At 40.3% G+C, this 19,637-nt stretch overlaps 1 long non-coding RNA gene and 2 other non-coding genes across 4 annotated transcripts; all 3 read left to right on the top strand.

Moving 5' to 3' along the window:
* The first annotated feature begins 841 nt into the window (after window positions 1-841).
* Window positions 842-2,499, top strand: LOC127566237 (uncharacterized). 2 transcript variants are annotated; one of them, XR_007955512.1, is made up of 3 exons: window positions 842-1,168; window positions 1,543-1,913; window positions 2,309-2,499. It is a non-coding gene; the product is annotated as an uncharacterized LOC127566237 (long non-coding RNA). The 2 variants fall into 2 exon arrangements; XR_007955511.1 differs by having other exon boundaries at window positions 1,356-1,913.
* A 3,311-nt stretch (window positions 2,500-5,810) lies between these two features.
* LOC117577378 (small subunit ribosomal RNA) lies at window positions 5,811-7,804 on the top strand. The gene has a single exon (XR_004573151.1). It is a non-coding gene; the product is annotated as a small subunit ribosomal RNA (ribosomal RNA).
* A 574-nt stretch (window positions 7,805-8,378) lies between these two features.
* On the top strand, window positions 8,379-8,557 carry LOC117577328 (5.8S ribosomal RNA). The gene has a single exon (XR_004573126.1). It is a non-coding gene; the product is annotated as a 5.8S ribosomal RNA (ribosomal RNA).
* The last annotated feature ends 11,080 nt before the right edge of the window (window positions 8,558-19,637 follow it).

Here is a 19,637-nt window from a genome sequence, read left to right as displayed (position 1 = left end):
TATGCGTTGGTTATATATATTTTATTTGGTAGCAAAAGGAACGCCATTATATTAGTGGCGAAAATTAAGAATATGCATAGTATATCTATGTGTACAAAATACTTGCGTATTTTATATATGCATTTATTTATAATGCGTTGGTTATATATATTTATTTGGTAGCAAAAGGAACGTCATCATATTAGTGTAAGAATATGCAAAGGTATAATATGTGTACAAATACTTGCGTATTTTAAATATGCATTTATTTAGTATGCGTTAGTTGTATATATTTATTTGGTAGCAAAAGGAACGCCATTATATTAGTGGCGAAAATTAAGAATATGCATAGTATATTCTATGTGTACAAAATACTTGCATATTTTATATATATGCATTTATTTATTATGCGTTGGTTTATATATATTTATTTGGTAGCAAAAGGAACGCCATTATATTAGTGGCGAAAGTCAAGAATATGCATAGTATATCTATGTGTACAAAATACTTGCGTATTTTATATATGCATTTATTTATTATGCGTTGGTTATATATATTTATTTGGTAGCAAAAGGAACGCCATTATATTAGTGGCGAAAATTAAGAATATGCATAGTATATCTATGTGTACAAAATACTTGTATATTTTAAATATGCATTTATTTAGTAAGCGTTAGTTATATATATTTATTTGGTAGCCAGAAGGACGCCATCATATTAGTGGCGAAAATTAAAAATATGCATGGTATATCTATGTGTACAAAATACTTGTGTATTTTAAATATACATTTATTTGGTACGCAATTACATGAATTTGGTAGCCAGAAGGACGCCATCATATTAGTGGCGAAAATTAAAAAATATGCATGATATAAAAAAATATATATACATTTATGTATGTATCTATATGAACAGAATACTTGCGTATTTTAAGTATGCATTTATTTCATACACAATTATGTGTTTGGTAGCAAAAGAACGCCATCATATTAGTGGCACAAATTAAGACATGAGATATGAGTTCAGCTTTGACAAAAAATTTCAACATATGAAAATTGAAGAAAAAACTTTTTAAATAGCATTTTATACTGTTTATTAATATAATGAGATAAGATTTTGAATTTAACTTGAGAAAAAGATTTTTTGGACTTGGTGAATTTTTTATTGAACTGCAGCCATATGATATGAGGTTCTACCGAGAGATGAGTTCAACTTTGACAAAAAATTTCAACATATGAAAAATTGAAGAAAAAACTTTTTAAATATCATTTTATACAGTTTATTAATAAAATGAGATACAATTTTGAATTTAACTTGAGAAAAAAATTTTTGGACTTGGTGAATTTTTTTATTGAATTGCAGCCATATGATATGAGGTTCTACCGAGAGATGAGTTCAACTATGACAAAAAATTTCAACATATGAAAATTGAAGAAAAAACTTTTTAAATATCATTTTATACAGTTTATTAATATAATGAGATAAGATTTTGAATTTAACTTGAGAAAAAGATTTTTTTTGACTTGGTGAATTTTTTATTGAACTGCAGCCATATGATATGAGGTTCTACCGAGAGATGAGTTCAACTTTGACAAAAAATTTCAACATATGAAAATTGAAGAAAAACCTTTTTAATTATCATTTTAAACAGTTTATTAATATAATGAGATAAGATTTTGAATTTAACTTGAGAAAAAGATTTTTTGGACTTGGTGAATTTTTTATTGAACTTCAGCCATATGATATGAGGTTCTACCGAGATATGAGTTCAACATTGAAAAAATTTCAACATATGAAAATTGAAGAAAAAAACTTTTTAAATATCATTTTATACAGTTTATTAATATAATGAGATACGATTTTGAATTTAACTTGAGAAAAAAATTTTTTGGACTTGGTGAATTTTTTATTGAACTGCAGCCATATGATATGAGGTTCTACCCGAGATATGAGTTCAACTTTTGACAAAAAATTTCAACATATGAAAATTGAAGAAAAACTTTTTATATATATCATTTTATATAGTTTTTTAATAAAATGAATTAAGATTTTGAATTTAACTTGAGAAAAAAATTTTTTGGACTTGGTAAATTTTTTGGACTTGGTAAATTTTTTATTGAACTTCAGCCATATGATATGAGGTTCTACCGAAATATGAGTTCAACTTTGACAAAAAAATTTCAACATATGAAAATTGAAGAAAAAACTTTTTAAATAGCATTTTATACTGTTTATTAATATAATGAGATAAGATTTTTAATTTAACTTGAGAAAAAAAATTTTTTGGACTTGGTGAATTTTTTATTGAACTACAGCCATATGATATGAGGTTCTACCGAGATATGAGTTCAACTTTGACAAAAATTTCAACATATGAAAATTGTAGAAAAAACTTTTTATATATCATTTTATACAGTTTTTTAATAAAATGAGATAAGATTTTGAATTTAACTTGAGAAAAAAATTTTTTGGACTTGGTGAATTTTTTATTGAACTGCAGCCATATGATATAAGGTTCTACCGAGATAGAGTTCAACTTTGACAAAAATTTTAAACAATGTTAAACAATTTACGATTGTACTAGTATTTAATACAAATTATTGATAACAAAATAATGAAGTTTTGCTGTTGTATTATTAAAATAGTGCCACATAAAGATACATTAGGTGGTAGACCTTAGTAAAATGAGCGGGTTGTAGAAAACGTGTCACAAAACCTATATAGGGGTGGTGAGGTCGGGCAGGCATGTCATATGAGAAAAATTTCACAAGTGAAATATATATGTCTATGTATATGGAGTGTAATGCCGGCATAAGTCATATATAAATAATATATGAAAATAATCATATAGAAGGCAATATGATTAAAAAAGTTAAAAATAATGAAGTTTTACTGTTGCATTATTAAATTAGTGCAACATAAAGATACATTAGGTGATATACCTTAGTAAAATGAGCTGGTTGTAGAAAACGTGTCACAAAACCTATATAGGGGTGGTGATGTCGAGCAGGCATGTCATATGAGAAAAATTTCACAAGTGAAATATATATGACTATGTATATGGAGTGAGTCTTGCCGGCATAAGTCATATATAAATAATATATGAAAATAATCATATAGAAGGCAATATGATTAAAAAAGTTAAAAATAATGAAGTTTTACTGTTGTATTATTAAATTAGTGCAACAAAAAGATACGTTAGATGGTAATACTAAATAAAATAAGAGCATTGTAGAAAACGTGTCACAAAACCTATATAGGGTGGTGAGGTCGGGCAGGCATGTCATATGAGAAAAATTTCACAAGTGAAATATATATGACTATTTATATGGAGTGTCATGCCGGCATAAGTCATATATAAATAATATATGAAAATAATCATATAGAAGGCAATATGATTAAAAAAGTTAAAAATAATGAAGTTTTACTGTTGCATTATTAAATTAGTGCAACATAAAGATACATTAGGTGGTATACCTTAGTAAAATGAGCTGGTTGTAGAAAACGTGTCACAAAACCTATATAGGGGTGGTGATGTCGAGCAGGCATGTCATATGAGAAAAATTTCACAAGTGAAATATATATGACTATGTATATGGAGTGAGTCTTGCCGGCATAAGTCATATATAAATAATATATGAAAATAATCATATAGAAGGCAATATGATTAAAAAAGTTAAAAATAATGAAGTTTTACTGTTGTATTATTAAATTAGTGCAACAAAAAGATACGTTAGATGGTAATACTAAATAAAATAAGAGCATTGTAGAAAACGTGTCACAAAACCTATATAGGGGTGGTGAGGTCGGGCAGGCATGTCATATGAGAAAAATTTCACAAGTGAAATATATATGACTATTTATATGGAGTGTCATGCCGGCATAAGTCATATATAATAATATATGAAATAATCATATAGAAGGCAATATGATTAAAAAAGTTAAAAATAATGAAGTTTTACTGTTGCATTATTAAATTAGTGCAACATAAAGATACATTAGGTGGTATACCTTAGTAAAATGAGCTGGTTGTAGAAAACGTGTCACAAAACCTATATAGGGGTGGTGATGTCGAGCAGGCATGTCATATGAGAAAAAATTTCACAAGTGAAATATATATGACTATGTATATGGAGTGAGTCTTGCCGGCATAAGTCATATATAAATAATATATGAAAAATAATCATATAGAAGGCAATATGATTAAAAAAGTTAAAAATAATGAAGTTTTACTGTTGTATTATTAAATTAGTGCAACAAAAAGATACGTTAGATGGTAATACTAAATAAAATAAGAGCATTGTAGAAAACGTGTCACAAAACCTATATAGGGGTGGTGAGGTCGGGCAGGCATGTATATGAGAAAAATTTCACAAGTGAAATATATATGACTATTTATATGGAGTGTCATGCCGGCATAAGTCATATATAAATAATATATGAAAATAATCATATAGAAGGCAATATGATTAAAAAAGTTAAAAATAATGAAGTTTTACTGTTGCATTATTAAATTAGTGCAACATAAAGATACATTAGGTGGTATACCTTAGTAAAATGAGCTGGTTGTAGAAAACGTGTCACAAAACCTATATAGGGGTGGTGATGTCGAGCAGGCATGTCATATGAGAAAAATTTCACAAGTGAAATATATATGACTATGTATATGGAGTGAGTCTTGCCGGCATAAGTCATATATAAATAATATATGAAAATAATCATATAGAAGGCAATATGATTAAAAAAGTTAAAAATAATGAAGTTTTACTGTTGCATTATTAAATTAGTGCAACATAAAGATACCATTAGGTGGTATACCTTAGTAAAAATGAGCTGGTTGTAGAAAACGTGTCACAAAACCTATATAGGGGGTGGTGATGTCGAGCAGGCATGTCATATGAGAAAAATTTCACAAGTGAAATATATATGACTATGTATATGGAGTGAGTCTTGCCGGCATAAGTCATATATAAATAATATATGAAAATAATCATATAGAAGGCAATATGATTAAAAAAGTTAAAAATAATGAAGTTTTACTGTTGTATTATTAAATTAGTGCAACAAAAAGATACGTTAGATGGTAATACTAAATAAAATAAGAGCATTGTAGAAAACGTGTCACAAAACCTATACATGGTGGCAGTGTGTGCTCATCACGTATATATGTATTGGATGCATATATTTCAGTTTGCATATTAAGTAATAATTATGTTATTATTAATTAATTATTAGTCTCATCCGATATAAAAATTGATACTATTATATGGTTATATAATTATTACTATTATATAAGCATATAATGTATTAAATGTCTTTTTTCAAAAGAAGACGGTGTTTCGTAGCTAAAGAATTAATATTTTGTGAATAATTGAAAAATCCTCTAGGACACTATTGTGGACGGAGGTTTTTACTAATATAATATTGTCTACACGTAAATGCAGAATTAGATAAAATTATCAATTTGTCATCAAAATAAAATAATTTTTTATTCAATTAATTGAATTTAAAATTATAAATATGCATGTGTGATATAATATATTTAGTAAGTTGAAATAAAATGATATTTTTGAACGATTATATGCATATATATTTTTATATATAAGTATATATATTTATATAAACAATTGTGAATTATAACTAGCGAACGTGAATGCCATCTAATTATGGCCACATTCGTATAGTACATGTCAAGTATAACATATATATATATACAATTATTGAATATTATCGTTTGTTATTCAAAATATTTGTGAGTTGTCATGTATTTTACATATTTGAAGATTTATGTAATTATATTTTAAATATATTTACATAATGAAATGAACATTATTCTGGTTGATCCTGCCAGTAGTTATATGCTTGTCTCAAAGATTAAGCCATGCATGTCTAAGTACACACGAATTAATAGTGAAACCGCAAAAGGCTCATTATATCAGTTATGGTTCCTTAGATCGTTAACAGTTACTTGGATAACTGTGGTAATTCTAGAGCTAATACATGCAATTAAAACACGGACCTTCTGGAACGTGTGCTTTTATTAGGCTAAACCAAGCGATCGCAAGATCGTTACACTGGTTGAACTCTAGATAACATGCAGATCGTATGGTCTCGTACCGACGACAGATCTTTCAAATGTCTGCCCTATCAACTTTTGATGGTAGTATCTAGGACTACCATGGTTGCAACGGGTAACGGGGAATCAGGGTTCGATTCCGGAGAGGGAGCCTGAGAAACGGCTACCACATCTAAGGAAGGCAGCAGGCGCGTAAATTTACCCACTCCCAGCTCGGGGAGGTAGTGACGAAAAATAACAATACAGGACTCATATCCGAGGCCCTGTAATTGGAATGAGTACACTTTAAATCCTTTAACAAGGACCTATTGGAGGGCAAGTCTGGTGCCAGCAGCCGCGGTAATTCCAGCTCCAATAGCGTATATTAAAGTTGTTGCGGTTAAAACGTTCGTAGTTGAACTTGTGCTTCATACGGGTAGTGCAACTTACAATTGTAGTTAGTACTATACCTTTATGTATGTAAGCGTATTACCGGTGGAGTTCTTTATATATAATTAGGTACTTGTACTTTTTTATATGTTCCTCCTATTTAAAAACCTGCATTAGTGCTCTTCATCGAGTGTTATTGTGGGCCGGTACAATTACTTTGAACAAATTAGAGTGCTTAAAGCAGGCTTCAAATGCCTGAATATTCTGTGCATGGGATAATGAAATAAGACCTCTGTTCTGCTTTCATTGGTTTTCAGATCAAGAGGTAATGATTAATAGAAGCAGTTTGGGGGGCATTAGTATTACGACGCGAGAGGTGAAATTCTTGGACCGTCGTAAGACTAACTTAAGCGAAAGCATTTGCCAAAGATGTTTTCATTAATCAAGAACGAAAGTTAGAGGTTCGAAGGCGATCAGATACCGCCCTAGTTCTAACCATAAACGATGCCAGCTAGCAATTGGGTGTAGCTACTTTTATGGCTCTCTCAGTCGCTTCCCGGGAACCAAAGCTTTTGGGCTCCGGGGGAAGTATGGTTGCAAAGCTGAAACTTAAAGGAATTGACGGAAGGGCACCACCAGGAGTGGAGCCTGCGGCTTAATTTGACTCAACACGGGAAAACTTACCAGGTCCGAACATAAGTGTGTAAGACAGATTGATAGCTCTTTCTCGAATCTATGGGTGGTGGTGCATGGCCGTTCTTAGTTCGTGGAGTGATTTGTCTGGTTAATTCCGATAACGAACGAGACTCAAATATATTAAATAGATATCTTCAGGATTATGGTGTTGAAGCTTATATAGCCTTCATTCATGGTGGCAGTAAAATGTTTATTGTGTTTGAATGTGTTTATATAAGTGGAGCCGTACCTGTTGGTTTGTCCCATTATAAGGACACTAGCTTCTTAAATGGACAATTGCGTCTAGCAATAATGAGATTGAGCAATAACAGGTCTGTGATGCCCTTAGATGTCCTGGGCTGCACGCGCGCTACAATGAAAGTATCAACGTGTATTTCCTAGACCGAGAGGTCCGGGTAAACCGCTGAACCACTTTCATGCTTGGGATTGTGAACTGAAACTGTTCACATGAACTTGGAATTCCCAGTAAGTGTGAGTCATTAACTCGCATTGATTACGTCCCTGCCCTTTGTGCACACCGCCGTCGCTACTACCGATTGAATTATTTAGTGAGGTCTCCGGACGTGATCACTGTGACGCCTTGTGTGTTGCGGTTGTTTCGCAAAAGTTGACCGAACTTGATTATTTAGAGGAAGTAAAAGTCGTAACAAGGTTTCCGTAGGTGAACCTGCGGAAGGATCATTATTGTTTTAATGCATCTAACCGTTAATAAATTAAATTTGTTTTTTCTCTTTTAGGGAATTGCAATATTTAATAAATTATGTAACTAATAAATATAAATATTTTATTCAATCATATGAGATACAATTATGCAACATATAATAATTTAAATTAGCTAAAAACCGTTTGTCATGTATTATTATTATTATATACTGTATTAAGAGTGTTTTATGTGTTTTGGATAAAATAAAAAACTGCGTGTATATGTACCATAATATACATGCGTTGCAAAATGTATTGTGCATATTCCAGTGCGCATACATTGGTTCGCAACACCTAAAGAAAAACAATGTTGTACCTGTTTGCAGGTTAACGCTTTACATATGTTGATCATAATAAATAAATTTAGCTAAAATATACTTGTCATATATCTTATTATTATCGATTATGTAAAACTAAGACATTTCGCAACATTTATTTAGGTATAAAAAAAAAAATTTTATTGAAGGAATTTGATATATGCCAGTAAAATGGTGTATTTTTAATTTCTTTCAATAAAAATATTCTTGACGTAATGAAATAAAAAAAAAAATTGTATCACTCTAAGCGGTGGATCACTCGGCTCATGGGTCGATGAAGAACGCAGCAAACTGTGCGTCATCGTGTGAACTGCAGGACACATGAACATCGACATTTTGAACGCATATCGCAGTCCATGCTGTTATGTACTTTAATTAATTTTTTAGTGCTGCTTGGACTACATATGGTTGAGGGTTGTAAGACTATGCTAAATAAGTTGTTTAAAAATTTTTCGGAATTTTTAAAGCACATTGTATATTATTGGATAATATAAGTGTGAATCTAAAAGTTCTCGCTTAAGATATTCATAATATGAATTAATAAATGAAAATACTAAAACTCTGTTGCATGAGAAATTTGAAGAATTATATGTTCTTTATTCATTTCAAATAATATTGAGGAATGTCTAGCATAAAATATATTATTTTATAAACTAGAATTGCCTCTTATTAACGAATATGGTATAAAGAATAATTTTTGTGAATATTATGGACCTTCAAGAAAAAATAGTATATTTCAAAATAGGCAGAGAATTGTCTATAAGTGTAATTAAACAACCTCAACTCATATGGGACTACCCCTGAATTTAAGCATATTAATTAGGGGAGGAAAAGAAACTAACAAGGATTTTCTTAGTAGCGGCGAGCGAAAAGAAATCAGTTCAGCACTAAGTCACTTTGTCTATATGGCAAAATGTGAGATGCAGTGTATGGAACGTCAATATTCTAGTATGAGAAATTAACGATTTAAGTCCTTCTTAAATGAGGCCATTTACCCATAGAGGGTGCCAGGCCCGTATAACGTTAATGATTATTAGATGATGTTTCCAAAGAGTCGTGTTGCTTGATAGTGCAGCACTAAGTGGGTGGTAAACTCCATCTAAAACTAAATATAACCATGAGACCGATAGTAAACAAGTACCGTGAGGGAAAGTTGAAAAGAACTCTGAATAGAGAGTTAAATAGTACGTGAAACTGCTTAGAGGTTAAGCCCGATGAACCTGAATATCCGTTATGGAAAATTCATCATTAGAATTGTAATATTTAATCAATATTATAACGATAGTGTGCATTTTTTCCATATAAGGACATTGTAATCTATTAGCATGTATGGAATTTATCAAACAATTTTGATAAGAGTTTATTTAAATTAGAGTGCTTGCATTTTAACATAAAATAAATTTCAAAAATTTGATAAAGTGCTGATAGATTATATGAGTACAGTGCGTTAATTTTTCGGAATTATATAATGGCATGATTATCATTGATTTTTATGTTTATTATAAGCACTTGTATGATTAACAATGCGAAAGATTCAGGATACCTTCGGGACCCGTCTTGAAACACGGACCAAGGAGTCTAACATATGTGCAAGTTATTGGGATATAAACCTAATAGCGTAATTAACTTGACTATTATTGGGATTAGTTTTTTTAACTATTTATAGTTGATTAACGCAATCCCGGGGCGTTCTATATAGTTATGTATAATAATATTTATATTATTTATGCTCTAACTGGAACGTACCTTGAGCATATATGCTGTGACCCGAAAGATGGTGAACTATACTTGATCAGGTTGAAGTCAGGGGAAACCCTGATGGAAGACCGAAACAGTTCTGACGTGCAAATCGATTGTCAGAATTGAGTATAGGGGCGAAAGACCAATCGAACCATCTAGTAGCTGGTTCCTTCCGAAGTTTCCCTCAGGATAGCTGGTGCATTTAACTGTTGTATAAAATAATCTTATCTGGTAAAGCGAATGATTAGAGGCCTTAGGGTCGAAACGATCTTAACCTATTCTCAACTTTTAAATGGGTAAGAACCTTAACTTTCTTGATATGAAGTTTAAGGTTATGATATAATGTGCCCAGTGGGCCACTTTTGGTAAGCAGAACTGGCGCTGTGGGATGAACCAAACGTAATGTTACGGTGCCCAAATTAACAACTCATTCAGAAACCATGAAAGGCGTTGGTTGCTTAAAACAGCAGGACGGTGATCATGGAAGTCGAAATCCGCTAAGGAGTGTGTAACAACTCACCTGCCGAAGCAACTAGCCCTTAAAATGGATGGCGCTTAAGTTGTATACCTATACATTACCGCTAAAGTAGATGATTTATATTACTTGTAATATAAATTTTGAAACTTTAGTGAGTAGGAAGGTACAATGGTGTGCTTAGAAGTGTTTGGCGTAAGCCTGCATGGAGCCGTCATTGGTACAGATCTTGGTGGTAGTAGCAAATAATCGAATGAGACCTTGGAGGACTGAAGTGGAGAAGGGTTTCGTGTGAACAGTGGTTGATCACGAGTTAGTCGGTCCTAAGTTCAAGGCGAAAGCCGAAAATTTTCAAGTAAAAAAAAAGTAACTAAAATTTATATTTTGTCATAATTAAAAAACTTGAATAATTTTGAAACGAAAGGGAATACGGTTCCAATTCCGTAACCTGTTGAGTATCCGTTTGTTATTAAATATGGGCCTCGTGCTCATCCTGGCAACAGGAACGACCATAAAGAAGCCGTCGAGAGATATCGGAAGAGTTTTCTTTTCTGTTTTTATAGCCGTACTACCATGGAAGTCTTTCGCAGAGAGATATGGTAGATGGGCTAGAAGAGCATGACATATACTGTTGTGTCGATATTTTCTCCTCGGACCTTGAAAATTTATGGTGGGGACACGCAAACTTCTCAACAGGCCGTACCAATATCCGCAGCTGGTCTCCAAGGTGAAGAGTCTCTAGTCGATAGAATAATGTAGGTAAGGGAAGTCGGCAAATTAGATCCGTAACTTCGGGATAAGGATTGGCTCTGAAGATTGAGATAGTCGGGCTTGATTGGGAACTTGGGGAATCAATAACATGGTTTATGTGCTCGTTCTGGGTAAAAATAGAGTTTCTATCATTTATGGTAGTTTCTTGTTCCCGACTGGATAGTTTAGTTACGTTAGCCAATTGTGGAACTTCGTCGCGCGTCGTTGCTAAAATTTTTTAAGAATAGTACTAGTTGGGATGCAACCAGCTAGTTCGACGGACGACCTCCCTTTAAATTATAACGATTATCAAGTTAACAATCAATTCAGAACTGGCACGGACTTGGGGAATCCGACTGTCTAATTAAAACAAAGCATTGTGATGGCCAAGGCGCTGCTAGCGGGTGTTGACACAATGTGATTTCTGCCCCAGTGCCTCTGAATGTCAAAGTGAAGAAGATTCAAGTAAGACGCGGAAGTCAGGTGGTGAAGGAGGTAGGTCCAAACCTGGTGTACGGAGTGCACTATGACTCTCTTAGGTAGCACTGCCTCCGTCAGATCTAATTAGTGATCGCAGGAAACGGAAATTTCGAAGAGGTGGGGCTGGAAGTGAGTCCTGACTGTCCTGGGGGCCTAAAATTGTGGTGACTTTCACTACAGATTACTCCTGACGAATTCATGAGTGATCTTTTCGAAATGAACCTCAAGACAGCAATGTTTCTTGAGGCCTTCAAGAAAGGCGTCCGTGGTGAGCAAGCCATGGCCTGTGACTGGTGGGTCAGCGTCGGTCAATGTTGTGTTGGAGGGCGATGGCATGGCCATGCAAACTCTGCTCGATGTTGGCCGCTGCTACATCAAGTGGTTTTCATTCCGCTTGAGGAACTTTGACCCGGTTCTGAGCTGCTTCCGTTGCCTGGGCTTCGACCACAAGGTAGCGGACTGCAGGGCCAAGCACGATGTCTGTCGGCGCTGTGGTCAAGTGGGCCATCGGGTAGCTAAGTGTACCAATGCACTTAGTTGCCGGAATTGTGCTTTTAAAGGGCAGCCTTCGGAGCATCTTATGATGTCTCTGGCTTGCCCGATATATAGTGCGATTGTCGCGAGGGCCAACGCTAGACATTAATATGGCTAGCAAAGTCCTTCAGTTGAACTGCCAGCGGTCATATGCAGTTATGTGCGATGTGGGCGAAATGATGTGTGAGAGAGGCAGTGTAGTGGCCCTGCTGCAGGAGCCGTATGCAACCGATGGTTGCGTACGTGGCTTACCCGCGCGCATGCGCGTGTTCACTGACAGCAGGGCCAAGGCTGCGGTGGTGGTGAATGATGTTGGTATTGAATGCACTCTGATGTGTTCTACCGACTGGGGGGTGTGTGTGTGCCTTAATGGCAATTTTGGCAGGGTGTTAGTTGTGAGTGTGTATTGCGCGTTCGGGGAACCCCTCGAGCCGTATATAGCGTACATGGATGAGGTGCTACTACTGGCGAGTAGCGATCCGATCATCCTTGGTATTGATGCGAATGCGTCGTCCCCGTGTGGTTCAGTAAGATGCCCAGACACTCGTCTGGGTATCAGAACCACAGGCGGGGTGAAACGCTAGCCGAGTGGGCCGTGTCCCAAGATGTTCGGGTCGTTAATCAACCCAGCGTGTGGTATACCTTTGATGGTCCGAACGGGAAAAGTGACATTGACGTCACCCTTGTGAATGAAGCAGCAATGCGTGTGTTTCATTTTGAGTGGAGTGTTTTAGGTGGGGTAGGTATAAGTGATCACAATCCAATTGAGATTGTGTTTGCATATACTCCCACAACGAATGAAAGTGTTGGGGGTAATTCGTGGAGCACTTGTGGTGTGAATTGGGCCCAATATGGGCTGTTTATATGTGAGGCGGCAACGCAAGTTCCGCTTAGCACCTTCAGTGCAATGAGTGTTGACGAGCAGGTCATGTGTGTGAATAGGTGGATGACGGGTGTGAATGATAGCATGCTTCGGAGACACCGCAAGGTGAATCTTAAGCGTGTTAAGTGGTGGACGAGTGAGTTGAGTGCTAAGCGTAGGATACTTCGAACTCTGCGGAAACGTTTCCAAAGAGCGAGAATATCCAATGCCGATAGCGCTGCTCAGCTAAGGCGAGAGTATAGTAGGTGTATGAATGAGTACAAGGAAATGCTTGTACGTGTGAAAGAAGCGGAATGGCGTGATTTTGTAGATCGCAATAAGCATGATCCCTGGGGTCGTGTTTATCAAATAGCGAGAGGGAAAGGCAGGGAGCTTAGTTTAGGCAACTTACATGTCGGAGGCCTTCAGCTAACGGCATGGAAGGATTGTATGAATGCTTTGCTGAATGTGTTCTTCCCGCGAGAGGAGAGACAGGAGGCTCCACTACATGTGGAGCAACCTGTTGAACCGCTCCGAGAAGCTGAATTGGGGGCGGCTTTTAAGAGGTTAAAGTCGAGAAAGTCGCCCGGCATGGATGGTTTCACTGGGGAAATGTGTAAATGTGTTTGGAATTCGATTCCAGAGTATATGTATGCATTGTATGAAAGGTGTGTGAATGAGGGATACTTTCCCAGTGAATGGAAATGTGCAAAGATGGTAGTGCTCTTGAAGTCGCCCGATAAGATCAGGAGTAATCCTCGATCTTATCGGGGCATCAGTCTCCTTCCTGTGCTTGGAAAAGTGCTAGAAAGAGTCATGATAGAAAGGCTGCTTGAGTTAGTTGAAGACCAGATGTCTGATAGACAATATGGGCTTCACTAGAGGTAGATGTACGGAGGATGCATGGCATTATGTCAAGGACTCGGTGGGGTCCAGCAACTCCAGGTACGTCTTAGGCATTTTTGTAGATTTTAGGGGTGCGTTTGACCACCTTAGCTGGGCAAGTGTGTTAAGAAAATTGAGCGACTGTGGCTGCCGAGAGATGGCTCTATGGAAGAGCTACTTTTCTGGCAGGCGTGCGACAGCAATAGGAAAATGTGAGAGTGTCACTGTGGATGTGGTTCGTGGTTGTCCGCAAGGATCCATCTGTGGTCCATTTATATGGAACCTAATGATGGACTCCCTATTGCGGCAACTCGAATTGCGCTGCAAGTGTTGTGCGTATGCGGATGATCTGCTCATTTTGATTGAGGGGCAATCGCGCTCCGAGATTGAGGCAGGTGCTAGGGAGTGCTTGCGCATTGTTTGCGATTGGGGCGACAGTGTCGGCGTCGGTTTGGCAGCGGATAAGACGGTGGCAATGTTACTCAAGGGTAAATTGTCTGCCAGTCGGCCTCCAGTTGTCAGACTAAACGACGTTAGCTTAAAGTATGTGACTGAGGTTCGGTACCTTGGCATTACTTTCGGTGAGGGGATGTGCTTTATGCCGCATCTCACCGGTCTCAGGGCGCGGTTGTTTAGTGTGGTTGGACAGGTGCGTCGCATTTTGCGGAGTGATTGGGGCCTCAGCAGACGAGCTGTGCGTACCATATACAGCGGCCTATTTGTTGCATGTGCAGCATATGGGTCGTCTGTGTGGTATGAGGCAGCAAAGACTGTTGTGGGCAGAAAGAAAGTGCTGGCTTGCCAGCGTGTGATTCTTTTAGGTTGTCTGCCTGTGTGCCGCACTGTTTCTACGGAAGCTTTGCAGGTATTGCTTGGTGCAGCCCCTCTTGACTTGGAAGTCAGGCGTAGAGCCTTGATGTTCAAGATTAAGAGGCGGCTGCCATTGCTGCGGGATGAGTGGTTATTTGATAGGGACGTAAATAGCTTAGCAGTGGATAGCTGTAAGAAGTTATTGAAAGAGTGTGTTCTGTCTGACTGGCAGGTCAGATGGGATGCAAGTGTGAATGGGCGGGTGACTCGCGAATTTATTCGTGATGTCAAATTCACTGCAGACCGTCCAGACTTCAGATTTAATCTGAGTCTCGGATTCTTGTTGACTGGCCATGGTTCTCTCAATGCATTTTTGCATCCGAGAAGCCTGTGCGATAGTCCGGAATGCCGCTGCGGTTTGGCAGCGGAGACTGCCATGCATGTGTTGTGTGAATGCCCACTGTATAGCGATATACGTGTGATGGATGAGCTAGGGATTAGGCAGACTGGTGGTGGGTTTGACGTAAGTCAATCACTCTCCACTAGTACTTGTGTAGGTAATTTGAATGAGTTTGCCCGCATTGTATTTGCGAGACGGCGGATGAGCGTTCCTGGAGGCAGGAATGAATGATTGTGTGAATAATGTATGCATGAGGGGAATGGGAATGCTAGGTAGGCAGGCGTGAATCGGGATGTATGAATGTGGGGTTGCAATGAATCGGAGCGTATGTATGTTGTATGTTTATGTTTCCACCTGGGCCACCAACCCGTAACTGTTTGGAGTTAAAATTGGTAGTACCTTTGTGGTACGAAACCTGACCGGAGGTTTTCTGGTACCACGGGAACCAGGTGCCCGCGGACATATGTCCGTCCTGGTATTTGGTTGCGGCCCTTTCGGGAGTATCGTGGTGGCTGTGGTTTACCATCCAAATGCGGATAGAGTGGAGTGCTCGACGTGGAGTTGCGTAATACAACCGGTTGCCGTGATACCATAGATCGGAAGAGGTTTTAGATGGGCCTCGCTCCTCACACAGGAGGTTGAGCCAACCCAAACAGTTGGCTCTTCAATGTGTACCCGTGAATTGCTCCATGGGGGCGCTGATTCGACGCTTAAATTGAATTGTCTGTGCTGCGCACCGTGAGATAGAGCCAACATGGCAGGTGCTCACGTTAATCTACCAAATTCCATGTCCCTATCTACTCAGTTGCGAACGAACTTCCGAAGTGAGCAGACGTGCGTCCCGTGCGCTCCGTACGAAAATCGCGTAACACGATAAAAACAGTGCCGACAAAGACGGAATTTAGTGTGTCCCGTGCGGGAACCTAAACGCAATAATTTGGATAGAAAATAGTGACAGTGACACTTAGATTTTCCGAGAAATTTAATTTCTTTTGTGGAAAATTAATACCACGTGCGTGAAAAGTTCTAGTTCTAGTTCTAGTTCTAGTTCTAGTCCTAGTTCTTTCAGTGAATAGCAATAAAAGAAGAAGAAGAAAATAAGAAAGTTGAGAAAAGCTCACAGTTTTTGTCACGGACAAAAGCTTGTTAATTTGGACCTTACACTGAGTACACTGCTTGCCACAAGTGTACTGGTTGCACTGCTTGGGTTTTACTGCTTGCAGTATTTCTTCTGCGGTTGTTGTGATGAACAATAAAATGCGCGGAATGTCGAGTGTGTGTAGCGAGTCTGAAATGTCCATTTCAGAGGATCGCCCAAAAGTGAAAGAGAAAAGGAGCAGACGGGCGCGGAATAGGGCTGTATCGTCGCCCATCTTGGTTGCGAGCGACGATGCCTCCTCTGCCAAGCGGCTGGCTGTCTCCTTCATTGGAGCCAACGCCGATGGAGCAGCCGTCAACGATGTCGCCACTGGATCCGCCGCTGGAGCCGCCGCTGGAACCGCTGCTGGAACCGCCGCTGGAGTCGCCGATGGAGTTGCTGCTGCTACTGCCGCCCCTGCACCCGCTACGGTGGAGGCTATCGCCCGAATGAGCGGGCCTGCCTGTCCAGCTCCTGCTGGTAATTTTTTGTTGCTGCCAGTGTGGTGAAGGAAGGGTCTGATGCCGTATTGGCTCAGCTGGCGGGTGTAGACCAGACGGTGAGGTCCGCTGTGCTGCGCGCTGGAATGGCGCCGGAAGCGGCCATCGCCGTTTTGGAGGCAACTGCCCGGCTTGGCGAGCTGGTGACCGCGCTAGTTGTGCGAAACGCCGTTTTGGAGACGAAGGTTGCGTTGTGCCAACCAGCTGCTGCGCCCTTTACGGCCCCAAGTACGAGTGGTGCTGGCACCAGAGCTGTCTCCGGCGTTGCCCCGATTGCCGCACCTCGAAATGCTCCTGCAGCCAAGAAGCCCGTGGAAACGTGGTCGGCTGTGGTGACGAGCAAGGACCCGACAGTGTCGGGCAAGGAGATTGCCGATAAGGTAATGAGCCAAGTTGCTCCAGCTCTGGGCGTTAGGGTTCACGAAATCCGTGAATTGAAGCGCGGTGGCGCCGTCATTCGTACGCCGTCAAGAAGTGAAATCAAAAAAGTGGTGGCCAACGCGAAGTTCAACGAGGTCGGTCTGGAGGTTGAGCGCAACCGTGGAGTGAGGTCGAAAGTCACCGTGTTCGACGTGGACACAGCGATTCTACCGGAAGTCTTCATGGACGAGCTCTATGAGAACCACTTCAAGGAGGAGTTCTCGCCGTCGGCCTTCAAGAAGATGGTGCATATGGCGTCGAAGCCGTGGTCGGTCACTGACGGTGTCAGAATCAATCTGACACTAGAATGTGACGAAAAGGCGCAAGCGGTGCTTGATAAGACCGGACGGGTCTACATCAAGTGGTTTTCCTTCCGCTGTAGGTCGCTCGTCCGAACATACGCGTGTCATCGCTGTGTGGGATTCGACCACAAGGTTTCACAATGCCGATTGAAAAACGAAGTATGCCGCCAATGCGGGCAGACCGGCCATGTAGCGTTGAAATGTGCTAGCCCGGTGGACTGCCGAAACTGCCGTTTCAAGGGGCTTCCCTCCGGGCATTACATGCTGTCGGAGACGTGCCCAATATATGGTGCGGTCTTAGCAAGGGTGCAAGCTAGACATTAAAATGTTTAGCTTCATCCAAGCTAATTGTGGTCGAGGTCGAGCCGCTACCGTTGAGTTTGCAACTCGGGTGCGAGACTCCCGCCACATGTTCGCTTTGGTGCAGGAACCATACGTCGACAAAAGACACGGCATTACGGGCATTCCAGCCGGGATGCGTGTGTTTGCTGATCGGCGTTTGAAGGCTGCCATCTTTTTGGACGACCCGGATGCCATCTGTATGCCTATTGAGTCGCTCATCACGGACTTTGGCGTATGCGTGAGTGTCACTGGAAGATTTGGCTCAATCTTCCTGAGCTCCGTGTACTGCCAATACAACACTGATTTGGAACCGTACCTTGCGTATCTAGATGCCGTGCTACTACTGGCTGGTAGCAATCCGGTTATCTGTGGCTTGGATGCGAATGCAGTGTCCCCCTTGTGGTTCAGCAAATCGCTCGAGCGTGCTCGTGGCGACTTGAACCGCCGAAGGGGTGAGCTGCTGACCGAATGGATTCTAGAATCCCGAGCCGGCGTGCTAAATGAGGTCAGTAGTTTGTATACGTTCGATAATCACCGCGGACAGAGTGATATCGACGTCACGATTGCCAACGAAGCAGCGCTTATGTGGGCCGCATATGACTGGAGAGTGGACGAGTGGGACCTCAGTGACCACAACACGATTTGTGTTGAGGTGACGCGAGACCCCAGAGACACAGTTGAGAGCGATGCTCCTGTTCCGTCCTGGAACTTCTCCAATGCACGTTGGCAGTCGTTCCGTGGTGAGCTTGTATGCAAGCTTGAGGAATTCCCGCAGGACTACACGGAGATGTCCATTGATGACCAGGTGTCTGCAACGCGTGCACTGGTTCACAGTGTATGCGACCATGTATTTGGACGCAGGCAGCCGAGAGCCGTTCGGAAAGTGGTCTGGTGGAATGCCAACCTCAGTACGAAGCGCCGAGAGGTCAGGAGACTGAGGCGGCGGCTACAGAATGCTCGTCGTCGTGGCAGCGATGAAGCAGGGCGACTTGCTACCGACCTGCGGATCTCCGTGGGTCAGTACAAGAAGCTTATTCTGTCGGCAAAGGAGGACAACTGGCGTCGCTTCGTTGGAGATAATCGGGATGACCCCTGGGGGCATGTCTACAGGATTTGCCGACGTCACAAACGGAATTCCGAGCTGGGCTGCCTACGGGTAAATGGCGAGCCAGTCGTAACATGGCACGACTGTGCGAAAGTGCTCCTCCGTAACTTTTTCCCCGTTGCGGAGTCGAATGCACCGATTGCCATCCCAGATGTGCTTCCGCCCACACTCGACGAGTACGAAGTGAGTGCTTGTGTCGCCAGGCTACGGAGCAGACGCTCGCCTGGCATGGACGGCATCACTGGAGTGATCTGTAAAGAGGTTTGGCGTGCTATTCCGCAGCATCTTACAGCGTTGTATTCCCGCTGTTTAGCCGAAGGACATTTCCCTTCTGAGTGGAAACGCCCGCGCGTTGTGCCACTTCTCAAGGGGCCCGATAAGGACAGGAGCGATCCTGGCTCTTATCGTGGTATATGTCTGCTACCAGTCTTTGGTAAGGTGCTCGAGGGTATCATGGTCAGCCGAATGAAGGACATGCTCCCGGAGGGCTGCAGATGGCAATTTGGATTTCAACCTGGACGCTGTGTGGAGGATGCCTGGAGACACGTGAAGAGTACTGTCGACGCCAGCCCGGCAAGATATGTACTCGGAATCTTCGTGGATTTCAAAGGAGCATTTGACCACGTGGAGTGGGATGCTGTGCTACGCCGGCTGATCGACTCAGGCTGCCGAGAAGCCAGCTTGTGGCGAAGCTTCTTCTCTGGCAGGAGTGCGTGCATCGTCAGCAGATACGAGGAAGCATCTGTGCTGGTGAC

Source organism: Drosophila albomicans, unplaced genomic scaffold, assembly GCF_009650485.2.
Source record: "Drosophila albomicans strain 15112-1751.03 unplaced genomic scaffold, ASM965048v2 utg000033l_pilon, whole genome shotgun sequence".
Lineage (NCBI taxonomy): Eukaryota > Metazoa > Arthropoda > Insecta > Diptera > Drosophilidae > Drosophila > Drosophila albomicans.
Note: the sequence above shows the minus strand (reverse complement) of the source record. Positions and strands in the feature narration are given on the sequence as shown.